Consider the following 14759-nt stretch of genomic DNA (forward strand, 5'->3'; position numbering starts at 1 on the left):
AAAGTTATTTATTCTCAAAATCAAACTTTCAACAGGAGAGCTTGCACATGCAACCCCAGACATTGCCAAAGCATTTAGAGAATTCTATGCAGATCTCTACAATGTCAAGAGTGGTCTATCTTTTCTATCTCAAAAAGAGAGACCAAGCCGCATACTCTCCTACTTGAAAGCAGCTAACCTACCTAGATTATCTAGGTCAGCACTTAGGGAAATGGATGCAGATTTTTTGTTTGAAGAATTTCAGGCTGCCTTGAAATCTTCCCCTTCGGGTAAAGCTCCTGGACCTGATGGGTTCACTATTTTATATTACAAAACATTCAGTGACATTCTAACCCCTTGTCTCACAGCTTATGCAAATTCAATCTCCCACTCTTCAGGCTTGCATCCAGAATCCCTCTCAACCCACATCACTGTCATTCCCAAACCCGATAAAGGACCCCACCCTTTGCAGTTTCCAGCCAATTTTACTAATAAATACTGATATTAAATTATATGCCAAAGTGATGGCAAATCGCCTACTCCCCCTATTACCCAGTTGGATCTCGGCAGATCAATCAGGTTTTATACCCCAAAGAGAAGCTCAAGATAATACCCTACGTGCAATTTCCTTAATCCAGTATGTACGGAGGTGTGCCCAGCCCACTCTACTCCTCTGCACCGATGCTGAGAAGGCATTTGATAGAGTGGGCTGGGACTACCTCAAGATGACTCTACGACATTTTGGGTTGAAACCAAAGATATACCACCGTATTTCATCCCTCTACTCCAATCCCACAGCACAAATTTGTATAAACGGGGCGCTGAGTGACCCCTTCACCCTGCATAATGGCACCAGACAAGGTTGTCCCCTGTCCCCCATCCTTTTTGCTATCACCTTAGAACCCTTCCTAGCCACTGTTAGACATAACATCAATATACATGGCATACACGTAAGCAATAGAACCCACAAATACGCAGCTTATGCTGACGATATACTATTCTTTTTTCAGCAACCACGTATCTCTCTACCTAATTTAATGTCTGCATTCTCCACTTTTCAGACGATATCCAACTTCAAAATAAATCTCTCCAAATCCGAAATTCTAAACATTAACCTTACTCGATCAGAGGCGATCTCTTTGAAACCCCTATTTCCCTTTAGATGGGAACAAAAACATATGAATACTTGGGTATTTTTCTTACTCCTAACCTCCATTCCGTTTTTAAACATAATTACATTCCCTTAGTAAACAGCATCAGAGAAGACCAACGAAAATGGGCTAGCTTATCACATTCTTGGTTGGGGAAAGTAAACATTATTAAAATGAATATACTGCCTCACATCCTCTTTATTTTTCAAATGATACTACTGGGTGTACCTGTGGGGTTCTTCACTATTTTGCAAACCATGATATCCCACTTTGTTTGGAAGAACAGCCACCCCAGGATCTCTAGAGAGACATTATTTCGCTCCAAGTGCTCTGGGGGACTGGCACTCCCAAATTTTAATACTTACTATCATGCTGTTGTATTGTCCAGATTAGCTGACTGGAAATATGCTATTAACTCGAAACTATGGGTACAACTAGAGCACTCTTTGAGTGGCACAGATCTCTCGGTTGCCCCTTGGATACCCCGCTCTTGTAGGAGCCTTATTCAAACTACCTCTGCACTCACAACATCCTCACTGGACATTTGGGACGCTCTACATAAGAAATTTTCTTGGGGATATGACTCCCCTCTGATGCCTCTCCTCAACCATAACTACTTTTTACCAGGCTTATTGGATCCAGGATTTAAATCCTGGGCCTCAGAAGAGCCCCTCTTACTATACCATGTTCTCCGTGCCAACGCACTCAAGCCGTTATCTGAGATCCTTGGCTCTAAACCTATCACGTTTCTAGATAAGTGGAGATTCCACCAACTGCACCGCTTCCTGCGTTCCCTCCCCCATCTGCTAAGAAGTCTGAAAGATCTAAATAGCGTTGAAGAAATATTCCATCCGAAGGACCCCCCCTACACTGTATTTCATTATTCTACAAAGCTCTTATGGAACTTCAAAACCCTTCCCATCCATCCTTCCTGGCTAAATGGGAAATCGACCTGGACTCCTCTCTCACAAGCAGTCAAAAGGATAAAGTTCTACAATTAGCTCACGTCTCCTCTCTTGCTTCAAAAATGGCAGAAGTCAATTATAAATTACTCACCAGGTGGCATTACACCCCAGCCAAACTGCACCAAATGTTCCCCGCCAGTTCCCCATTATGCTGGAGGAACTGTGGGAACAAAGCTACTCATGCACATGTTTGGTGGACTTGCCCTCTCATTCGTCCCTTTTGGGCCAACATTCTAGATTTGATACTACAGATCTCAGATGTCAGCTTACCCAATGACCCATGGACCATCCTTTTTCATGCTACTAAAGACCCCATAGGTTCCTACAATCGTTTACTCATTCCTCACCTGTTGAACTCGGCCAAAGCCTTAATTCCCACTCTCTGGGGCCAACCAACAACCCTGTCCATAAAAACTTGGCTACAAAAAGGTCTCTGAAGTTCACCTCATGGAAGACATTACCCACAACATTAAAGGCACCTCTAAGAGACATTCTTTAACTTGGGCACCCTGGATAAAATTCAAGTCCACCTCCTCTTATAAGGAAATTATAACGCAAATTCCCTAGGTCTGCCACCCATGCAATGTTTCCTGAATTCCGCTTCTAATAGATAAATCTATTACTAAATATGGTTTACTTTCCTCCCACATGACCTGTAAGATATATTCATAGCTATTCTTAAATGCGCAGACATGCAAGCCAACAACCCCTGGCTGGGTACCCAGCCCGTGGGCTGCTGGGTACTCATTCTGGAAAATTCAGGTGATGAGGAAGTTTCCCCAATCACCCACTCTTGATTTGCAGTTCATGGTTGGAGGACATCCCTGGAGACTTTGGGTTTCTGTACCCATCTGAAAGAACCATCCATCTGTGTATACAAGCCTTTACGATTCGGTGTCGCTGACATCCGGGTCCAACTTGACCCTCTTGTGAAGGCTCTCAAGACTCCAAATACTGCTGGTTCCCAAGACTCCCCCTTCATTGCTGGTGGGCAATATAAGCTGGTTTGACCCATAGAGTGTATGCTCTTTTGGGTTCAAACTTTTTGGTAAGCCTCCATTTTACTTGGGTGGCGGGATCACTACATTCACTCTTCATCTATTGTATTGACTGCACACATGGTGATCCGAACTGCTTCATCTTAAAATGGACTGTGATTAACTAGTATATATGATGGATACCTAGAAGATATTAGAGACTTTCTTTTTTCATCACATTTTATGATACGTTTTTCAATATATACGTTTTACACTTATTTCATCCTTCACGTTTCATTAAGGTTATTTTATTTAGCACTATAGCGCTACACTTTGTTACACAAGCCAACAACCCCTCCCACCCCACCCTATACCCCTTCTATAATCTTTCCCTTCCCACCCCTACTTACCCCCCTCCTTGTTCTATCCCTCTCTCTATTGTCTTTAATCATAGTTATTTTTGTTACTGCTATGGTTTGATTCGAATGCTCACATAGACGGAAACCCCTGCTTAGCTTGTTGCTATATTTATTTATACCCCCCCCCCCCTTTTTTGTATTCTCAGGGACAATTGTTTGTTTCCCAGACAACTGATGTGATTATGTATGCATTGGAATTTGTGTCATTCCTCTTTAAGATTGTATAATAATTCATATGTGTATATCTTTTTCTCTATTTTACTTTAATAAACATTAATTAAACAAAAAAGACTGCCTATGCTGATGCTGAGTGACTATCCTGTTATGCTGAGTGACTATCCTCTTCCTCCTCAATAATCATGCTGATAGCTTGTAAGAATATTTTTGGTTCTGGGAGCCGCCACCAGTGGCTAAGGCCCAATTTTTCAGCCCCTGTTTAACAGGGGCGTGTAATTACAATTTTTGATGCAATATTTTGCAAGGAGGGTTCGTTGCTGCACTCATCTAGAGTATTTGTGAGGAGTTGCAGTGTTGTGGCACCAGCACCGGTGCCTAAGGCCCAATTTTTCAGCCCCTGTTTAACAGGGGCGTGTAATTACAATTTTTGATGCAATACTTTGCAGCAGGGCTCGTTCCTGCGCTCCAACTAGAGTATCTGTGAGGGGTTGCAGTGTTGTGGCACCAGTACCAGTGCCTAAGGCCCAATTTTTCAGCCCCTGTTTAGCAGGGGCGTGTGATTACAATTTTTGATGCAATATTTTACAGGAGGGCTCATTCCTGCGCTCCAACTAGAGTATCTGTGAGGAGTTGCAGTGTTGTGGCACCAGTGCCTAAGGCCCAATTTTTCTGCCCCTGTTCAACAGAGACATGTAATTACAATTCTTGATCTAATATTTCACAGCAGGGCCCGTTTCTGCACCCACCAAGAGTAACTGTGAGGACTTACAGTGTTGTGGTACCAGCAGCAGCACCAAAGGCCCAATTTTTCTGACCCTGTTCAACAGGGGCATGTAATTACAATTCTTGATCTAATATTTCACAGCAGAGCCCGTTCCTGCGCCCACCAAGAGTAACTGCGAGGGCTTACAGTGTTGTGGCAACACCAACACCTAAGGCCCCAATTTCTGCAGAGTCTATAGGGCAGGCCCCTACTTTCAAACATCCAACTTACAAACAACTCCTACTTGCAAACGGAAGGTGACAACAGGAAGTGAGATGAAATCTACCCCTAGGAAGGGAAATTCTCTCCTGTAAGAGTTAAAATGGGAAAAACGTGTCTCCTTTCCAATGATGCTTTATTACCAATCCTTGTTTCACTAAAAACCCCAAATTGTCAAAAAACATTTGTCATTGGGACAGAAAGTGAGGTAAAATCTTCTGAAGAGGTGCACAGACAGCAAAACAAATGTCACAGGGGTGATACCCCTTCCCTATGTTTTCCAAAAAGCTTAAAAATAGATTTTTTGGCTGGAGCAACACTTTAAAAATGTACCAGTTCAAAATTACAAACAGATTCTACTTAACAACAAACCTACAGTTCCTGTCTTGTTTGCACCGCCTGTATACTTCTGTTCAGAGGGCCTGGGGCCCCACACCTTTCCTTTTTTAAATTTGGGTGCGGGGGTTCCCCTTAATATCCATACAAGACCCAAAGGGCCTGGTAATGGATGGGGGGGTACTCATGCCATTTGTCTCACTGATTTTCATCCATATTACTGGGACTGGGCATTACATTAAAGCCGTAAGCAGTTTTAAATGACTTTTATTCCTTTAAAAATGTCATGTGTGAAGGGACAGTTCTAAGCACGGGAAACACACGCCACTTTACAGGCATACTATAGACACCCCCCAGGCACAATATTTAAAGGAATATTTCACTTTTTTTCACTTTAAGCATCATTAAAATCACTTCTCCCGAAAAAACGTCCGTTTTTAAAACTTTTTTTTTGCATTTATACATGTCCCCTGGGGCATGACCCGGGTCCCCAAACCCTTTTTAGGACAATACCATGCAAATTAGCCTTTAAAATTAGCACTTTTGATTTTGAACGTTCGAGTCCCATAGACTTCAATGGGGTACTAAAGTTCACGCAAATTTTCGGTCCGTTCGCAGGTTCTGGTGCGAACTGAACCGGGGGGGTGTTCGGCTCATCCCTATCCAGGACCTTCAAAAGTGTAATAGGTGGTTGAGAAATGAGATGTGTAATTTATGCTCCTAGAACGCCTGAAGGTGCTACTTAAATTTTGGGCCTCCGTATGTGGCCAGGCTGTGTAGAAGTCTCACACATGTGGTATCGTTATATTCAGGAGGAGTAGCAGAATGTATTTTGGGGTGTCATTTTTGCTATGTACATGCTATGTGTTGAAAATATCTTAAAAATGGACAATTTTGTGTAAAAAAAATGCGTTTTCATTTTTTTCCACATTTTCCAAAAACTTCTGGAAAAAAATGAACCATTCAAAAGACTCATTATGCCTCATAGATTATACATTGGGTGTTAGCTTTCCAAGATGGGGTCATTTTGTGGGTGTTTCCATTGTCCTGGTGCTCCAGGGCCTTCAAAAGTGTAATAGGTGGTTGAGAAATGAGATGTGGAATTTATGCTCCTAGAACACCTGATGGTGCTCCCTGCATGTTGGGCCTCTGTATGTGGCCATGCAGTGAAAAAGTCCCACACATGTGGTATCGTTATACTCAGGAGGAGTAGCAGAATGTATTTTGTGCTGTCATTTTTGCTATCTAAATGCTATGTGTTGAAAATATCTTATAAACGGACAACTTTGTGTAAAAAAAATGTGTTTTCATTTTTTTTTCCACATTTTCCAAAAACTTCTGGAAAAAAATGAACTGTTCAAAAGACTCATTATGCCTCATAGATTATAGGTGCTCCCTGCATGTTGGGCTGTATGTGGCCAGGCAGTGAAAAAGTCCCACACATGTGGTATCGCTATACTCAGGAGGAGTAGCAGAATATATTTTGGGGTGTCATTTGTGGTATGCACATGCCATGTGAGAGAAATAAGCTATTACAATGACAATTTTGTGAAATTTTTTTTTTTTTAAATCTTAATTTTGCAAAGAATTGTGGGAAAAAATTACAACTTCAAATAACTCACCATGCCTCTTACTAAATACCTTGAATGTCTACTTTCCAAAAAGGGGTTATTTGGGGGGCATTTGTACTTTCCTGGCTTGTTAGGGTCTCAAGAAATGAGATAGTCCGCCAGTACATCAGATGTTATAATTTTTTTATGATTTGCATCATAGCTTGTAGACTCTAAAACCTTCACACAGACCAAATAATTTCCACTAATTTTTGGTTATTTTTACCAAAGATATGTAGCAGTATAAATTGTGGCCAAAATTTATGAAGGAAAAATTACTAATTTGCAAAATTTTATCACAAAAATTTTTTTTTTTTTTTGGTCTTTTTTCATTTATAGTGCACAAAATAAAAAAAACAGAGGTGATCAAATACCACCAAAAGAAAGCTCTATTTGTATGAAAAAAGGACAAAAAAAATCATTTGGGTACAGTGTTGCATGACTGAGTAATTGTCATTCAAAGTGTGAGAGCACTGAAAGCTGAAAATTAGTCTGGATAGGAGGGGGGTTTAAGTGCCCAGCAAGCAAGTTGTTAAGCTGGGTAGTTCTGCTCACCTTTCCCAGTATATAACAGATTTGGTCCAATATGCTTGGTGGTCAGCTGTCCCAGAAGGCACACACACAGCAACAGGTCTCTCCAGCTCCAGTCCCATCTCAGCAAGCAACCTTCCAGTGGCTCAGGCCTCTGGCCCTCTGGGCACACAGAACACCAAAAAGGGTCCCCTGGACTCTACACAGGCTCTGTTTTATGGAGTGGTGCACAGACCCCAGCAACAGGCCTGCATTTTCTGGCTCTCTGCACTAGACTGCCCATATGTCCAGGAAATTGGCCAGGAAAAGCCAGTCCTCTCCTCCTTTGGTGTGCAGGGAATACTGGGCATAAAAGTCTACAGTCAATTGGCCTCCACTGTACAGCACTCCTTCCAGGACTACATGCCCCATGATCCTCCTCCCTGCATTACCACCTTCCTTGTTCCTGATTGGCCCTCTGCCACTGTTGCCAGAGGGTGGGATGAAGAAAAAGTGAGCAGGGAATTCTCACAGAGCCCCTCCTGTCAGTAACTAGCAAAAACAGTAGTCCTGGTTCTGTCTCTGTCTAGGAGGGGGCATGTGGAGGATCACACAGCTGGCGGCACCTGGCTACAATAATTAGGGTGGTGTTAAGTAAGGGGGAAGAAATATGCTCTGGTATTCCTGCTCTCTTACACTTACTTTGGCGCCCATCAATATAAGTTGCTGTCTGGGGACTTCATTTCATCTCTGTAATGTCAATAAAACACATTGAGCACTTCAGAGGTGAAGCTGCTAGCACAAAGGAGACCAACCCTATGATAAACTCAATAATAAAAAGTGCTGCACTACAATACTGCAAACATAAAGCACCATGTATAAGAAAAAATAAACATAAATCGAGCATGTGACCATCTTACATCACACAAATAATGAATAATCAAAATCCTAAAAGTCCATAAAGTGCAAAGCATGTGCCAAAAAGAGTGAAATTCATCCAGCAACAGTTTATTCCCAGGTGATATCAGACATAAAAGGTGACAGAAGTGCTTCTCTGCATAAAGTGACAGAAGTGCTTTACTGCAAAAAGTGACTCCGTTGCTGCTTCCTTCACCAGTATGCACTCACCAGAATGCCATTTGTAGATGGCTTAATGACAAAATATCCTTTGAGTTCCCAGCAATCATCAAGTGGCTCTTCCACAGGTAAAACAGTCTCTCGCACTGAAACTTGAACAAAAAGATGCTCACCACATGGAGCACAAGAAAAGGTTTATGGTGTAGAAATTTATTGTAAAATTAGTGACATACAAGTAAAACTAAGGATGTACATCCAGTAAAAAAAAATAAACGGCCGAACTTACAGCAAAAGCCGCCAATCCCAAACTAGGACACAGCGGCATGACGCCAGCATGCAAAGCTCCATCCCTACGCATTTCATGTGCATCATCAGGGGGTCTATGTACATGTTAACGCTAGAACATTCACCTCTTAAATAGCTAGATGTGGCACCAAACAATAAATTCGACAATTAACTGAAAATGCACAAAGGTGCACTACTAGATTACAAATATGTGGACACACAAACATGCTGATGCGCAGAACCCCTGTTCATCAAAGAGAAAATAATTATTGCTTCAGAGACATCTGCAGGTGACTGATAAGTCCATCCTGAAAGGGGTTGTGCTGGCAGGAATGAAAATCTTACATGCCTGTGCAAGGACAACCATATTCCCTATTAATTAGGAAATCACTTAAAATGCAATTTTACTTTATTGTTAATTAAAGAACATCAGCAAACCAAAACAAATAAATTGCTGACTTCAGGCCTAAACTTACAAGGGTCGGAGTCCCAATGGTATAAGAAAGGGTATTGGAACCAAGGAAAATTAGGAAAACTTTAAAGTGTTAGTAAAGTTACACTCTAGTATAGAGTTGAAATGGATTAGAATACCTGTTTTTATTGCTGCCTGGACCTTCATTAGGGAGATTCACCCTCTCTATCCAGTTTACCAATATCATTGAAAGTAAAATTAAGAGTAAAAGAAAACCCCAAATTTTTGGTTGTCTCTATAACAGCAATAGAGGGGAGATCTTCCAATGGGGACACTAGGTTCTGGTGACCTGAGGTGCCCCAAGGAATTCCCCTTAATTTATAGGGATTTCCTCTCACATTCTGTTTTGGCTACGGGACAGGATATTAATAAAAAAAAACTGACAAGGGTTATAACCCTCCCTTACTATAGTTTTGCCTATAGTTCTGCCTTAGGTACGCACTCGACAACTATGTTTATATTTAAACGCTCAACTTATCAGAAAAAAAAGAAAATCCACAGACCATGAACCATATTCACAAAGTTCAAAGCATTTTTCAATGTTATGGCAGAGATAATCAAAGTATATTTTAAAAGCATGGTATAAATTTTAGAAATCCAGCATCATGGATGTAGGTCACCCTTCTACAATCTAACAACTAAACCCTAAATCTTCTTTTTAATTTTGAATATATTAGGAATTTTTGTCTTGCTTTGCTTTCAGAATTCATTGACAGGTGCATTTGACTTGCATTTAAACTGCTTTTCTCAGGTTTTGCATCATTATACTGTAGACTTGAATGGGAAAAAGTTAACAAAAGCCTGCCGTCAATAGGCCCTTTCTATTTTGATGATAATAATCACCAGAGCAGGTATGAAGCATGAAGACAGGAGTTGCTACACACTCTCCAAAACTAGAAAATTGGTATTAGATACATTCTAACTCTTGTCAGATCTTGTTTGGCGATCACACCACCAGTTGCTAACGATGATTACTAGTAACATTTATGATGCAGGTTCACATCTTTCCATTTCTACAAGTTCACATCTTTCCATTTCTACAAGTATGTGTGTGAAGAAAGACAAGGACAATCACCGTAGGCAGTGGCAGCTGGTGGTAATTTTTTTTTGGGGGGGGGGGCGGCAAACAGTATCACCACCCCCCCGGTCAATCAGTCAATCAGGTCTGGAGTACTTACACCATCTATGGTGGGCAGCACTTCTCCTGGGCTTCACCAGCAGCTTCCCCTGCTTGGCGATGGCAGATTCATCTTCCCCTTCTCTCCACGGGCATAACGTCGGCTTCCGTTTCCTCCCTCCTTCTCGGTGGCCAATCGGGACTCTTCTCTTTTCGGCCAATCAGAAAACGGGTCTCATACCCGCTTCTGATTGGCCGGATTGAGGATAAGTATTTCAATAGGTAATTATCATTTGCTGTTGTAACACCTGGGTGGAATCATGGCGCAGTGCTCTACGCCACGAGCCGACCCTATTTTGAGGCCTATTAGAGTGTCTGGCTCTAATCAGGTGCTTCAAAAAAAAACCCGCGCTGCTGTAATTCATGCGCCCAGGGCCCTGAATGGGGCCAGACGCATGAATTCGGGGTAGCGGCCGTGGATCATAGAGCATTAATTGAGATGTGGCAGCCGTGGATAGGAGGGGCAGGCACCCGGGCACCCCTAATGGACAGCCGCTGCAGACTGTAGGACTCTGTTAAACACTGTATGCATCTGAAAATACCATGTATCAAAATCCAATATATTGTCAGATATCTTCTTCATGGAAAGTCCTTATTAGTACAGGTGTAAATAAGGCTACAATTACTAAGTTTCTACTAGGAATTTAACAAGAGTTCTTGTTTGTAAGGGTTGGGACTTTGGTAATGACCCTGGGAGCCATGCTTGAATTCCATTGATACATAACAAAGATGTGAGCAGGCATTTTTGTTAACTGATATTGGCAATTAGCCCCAGCACACTAGCATAAGTCCCTGTACAAGATCATCACATCAATATGCACATTTTATGTTCTACACATACTGTATGTACTACCTTATGCTGGCCACATGTGTTACAATCCCAATTTAAAATATTTACATCTACAACTACTGTATGTAGTGTGAGGACTTTCCTGATTGCATATGAACTGAGAGGTTTCAAAAGTCGAACTTCAGCTCTCTCTACCCTCCCTTCTAGTCCCCCACCCCACTTGAAGCGCCCCTTTTTCTAGGTGTCATCAGTCCAGTCATGGGTTTTCTTCCTTTTCTTTCTTTCTATAGTGGGCTGATGAAGGCATCCATGACTTCTGTCTTCAGGTAATTAGATTTACGATGTTAGACTGACACCAGTGTGCTCTTATTGGCTGAGAGTGCTGCCCATCCTTCTTTTCTGTGCTGCTGTAAATAAAACTAATATAAATACAGATTTGGATATTTTAGTCCTTGACAATTTTCATGTATTTTTACTAGCTATAAAAAACGAAAACAATACTTTTAATGAAAACATAACCATTGTAGTCAATGGATCAAAATGACAGCCAAGCAACTACCATTTTCATTAAAAAAGATCAGCAAAGGTGCCCACTATATTTATTTCAACATATGTTTCCTTCTTCACGTGTTCAGCATCAATATTCACATTATATTCAATTGTGCCCATTCACACCTGAGCATTGTGAGTGCTTGAAGCTTGTTGTTTCGAAGGTTGAAAAAATACTTGAGGGCACATTTGTTGGTCCCTACAGACTTCAATGCGAATTCCCAAAAAACTTGTTAAATGTATGTTTTTTGTGCAATTTCTTGAATTTTGGCAAAATCTGGATAAAACATAAACACTCGAGCCTGAAAACACAAAACACTTGTGTATACAAACACCTAAAAAATACTCCAAAATGCTTGAAGAAGCTCACTCTCAAGCATGAAATTAGCTTTAAGCTAAGTTTACAGTAGAAGTAAACAAAACATAAATGGTGGAATGTATCATGTAGACTATATACAGTATAGTGCATATATACATATACAGTACTGTCTTTAGTCTTTCATAGGTCATGTATCATGTAAAATATTAATAACCAAATTCTGATTCAATTCTTCCAGTAGAAGCTTTGTTTCTGAAGAATCCAACCAGTCTTGCAGTAAACCCAATTATATGCTTACCTGTTTTCATAAGACAACATGACACAAGCTAAAGCCATTTTATAATTGCACACTTCACATTTGCAGATCAAAAATGTGACAAGACTATACTACATGTTATGTGCATAAGTTAATAGAGTCCCTGTGGAGTTTATTAATAAACCTGGTACAGTCTTTGCCTATGGCTGAATTCCTATGAGAGTAACACCCAGAGGAGGCCGGAGGGACATTGTTTTCAGACTTTATAACTCGTGATAAAGATGCTTGTGCTACAACGGCAGGGATTCTCTTGTCATTTAAGGTACAAGTATGATAGAGGGTATCTTTATTAGAAACACACGTTGCTCTTATTAAGCGAACAATAAATTACTTTTTTATTTGCATTTTTTTAAAGAAAAAAAAATTCTCAAAAATAACACATGTGGTATAGAACTAGACTGGCTTGTCTAACTCAAAAAAACAAAAAAGCAAAAAACACATTTACATTTTAATTACCGTATGTAATAAAGTTATTTTGGAAATAAGTGTCAGCATATTGTCAAAAGTGCATATATAGGAGGCTTAGACTAGGTTCACACTGACGCGGGTTTGAAATCGTGTGAGTTCAGCTGAACTCGCACGATTTCAAGCCTGCATGTCAGTCCGACTTCGGGAGACATTTCAGAGACATCTGTGTGGGTTCCTGCGCAGATGTCTATTGAAATCGCCCCCAAAGTTGCCAAAAGTAGTGCAGGAACTACTTTTGGGATTCGGTGCGGCGCCACAAAGTCATCGTCGCACCAATCTGGACTGTGCCGTTGCTGGCACTAGCCGGCGATTTGACATGTCAAATCGCATGTCAAAACGGCCTGACGTGAATGTGGGCTTTACAGTACATTTTTTGGGGGGCTTTTCTTAATAGCATATACTGCTTTTTGCTTTCTTTTTTTTTAGCTTTTTGCATATGAATCCAGCATTGGTGTTCACCACGTTTACTTACCAATTTGTATGATGCTGCCTCTTTTCTGGGCGTCTGCCTTTTTTCCCATTATGCTGTTTTTTTCCTGCACTGCTGCCTCAGACCTCATTCAGGCTCCATGCACACTAGCGTTTTTTTTTTAAGCTAAAAAACACTGGATAAAATGCTGGATAAAAATGCTGGTAATAGCTTTTTGTAGAAGCGGTTTAGGAACGTTTAGGTGTGTTTAAGCGTGCTTAGAAGAGTTAGCATTTTATTAACATTTTTGCAGTAAAATGAAAAAAAAAAAACGCTATTAGGAGTGTTTCTGCTGGAAAAACACTCCAAGAAACTACAAAAACTATTTTTTTCTGCTCCTTGATGCTGAAGCTCAAAAAACACTAATAGCCTAAAGTAGTGTGCATTGACATATAGGATAACACTATTTAGCTTCTAGTAGCAGAAAAAAAATGCTAATAACAGCTTCTAGGAGCTTAAAAAATGCTAGTGTGCATGGAGCCTCACATTGGTGTACTTAAGTGTACATCTGTGTGCAGAACAATGTTTGCTCACACAGGATGCACAGGTGTTATCTGCATCTATGTGCTGGCAGTCCAATTTTATTGAGATGCAGCAGCTGCTCAGACACGGCCTCTGATCCCAATTTGACGGCCATGCAAATGTGGGTGTGTGTCTCCGAATGCACACCTTCATAGCTGACAAATTGCTGCTTCCCAATAGACATAAATGGGACTGCTTGCATACGACTACATGGAGCATTTGTGCATCCCGCACGGGCTAAGATGGTTCTTTGCATGGATGTATGCTTAAGCATGCACATGTGAATGAGGCCTAAGATTTTCTGCCACAGTTGGAACTGTAATTTAATTTTACAGTCAGAAGATCCCTGCACTTAAAGTGATTTTAAAGGCAGAAGGTTTTTTTATCTTAATGCATTCTATGCATTAGGATAAAAAACCTTCAGTGGGCAACAGCTCCCCTCAGCCCCCCTAATACTTACTTGAGCCCCATCTCCATCCATGAGTGCCTCGGCCATCCAGGACTCTCTCTCCTGATTGGCTGAGACACAGCAGTGGCTCCATTGGTTCCCGCTGCTGTCAAAGTTAGTAAGAACACTTGCCGCTCCAGGTGAGACAAAGCAGCTTAATAGAACCTGTGGGTGCCCACCCTGGCTCTCCTCCATGTGCAATAGAAAATGAAGGAATGGCTGCACACCATGACTAGTTTCCAAGATCCTTTATTTGACACCCCAAAGTGACACCACAGGACACAGGAGTTGCCTGGTAGATGCGTTTAGCATATTTGTATTGTGTGAAACGTGTCTACCAGGCAACTCCTGTGTCCTATGGTGTCACCTTGGGATGTCCAATAAAGGATCTTGGAAACTAGTCGTGGTGTGCAGCCATTCCTTCATTTTCAATCAAAGTTAGTTAGCCAATCAGGAGAGAGAGGGGATGGGGCCGAACCACAGCTTTGTGTCTGAATAGAAACACAGAGCCCCAGCTCGGCTCAGGTGCCCCCATAGCAAGCTGCTTGCTGTGGGGGAACTCAACAGGAGGGATGGGCCAAGAGAGCCAGCGAGGGACCCGAGAAGAGGAGGATCCAGGCTGCTCTGTGCAAAACCACTGCACAGAGCAGGAAAGTATAACACATTTGTTATTTTTAAAGAAAAAAAAATGAGACTTGGTTACAAAGAATAGTGTCATCAGGTGCTAGGTCCCTATTAGTTGGAGCCCTCCTGTATTTATG

Source organism: Aquarana catesbeiana, linkage group LG09 (genome assembly GCF_042186555.1).
Source record: "Aquarana catesbeiana isolate 2022-GZ linkage group LG09, ASM4218655v1, whole genome shotgun sequence".
NCBI lineage: Eukaryota > Metazoa > Chordata > Amphibia > Anura > Ranidae > Aquarana > Aquarana catesbeiana.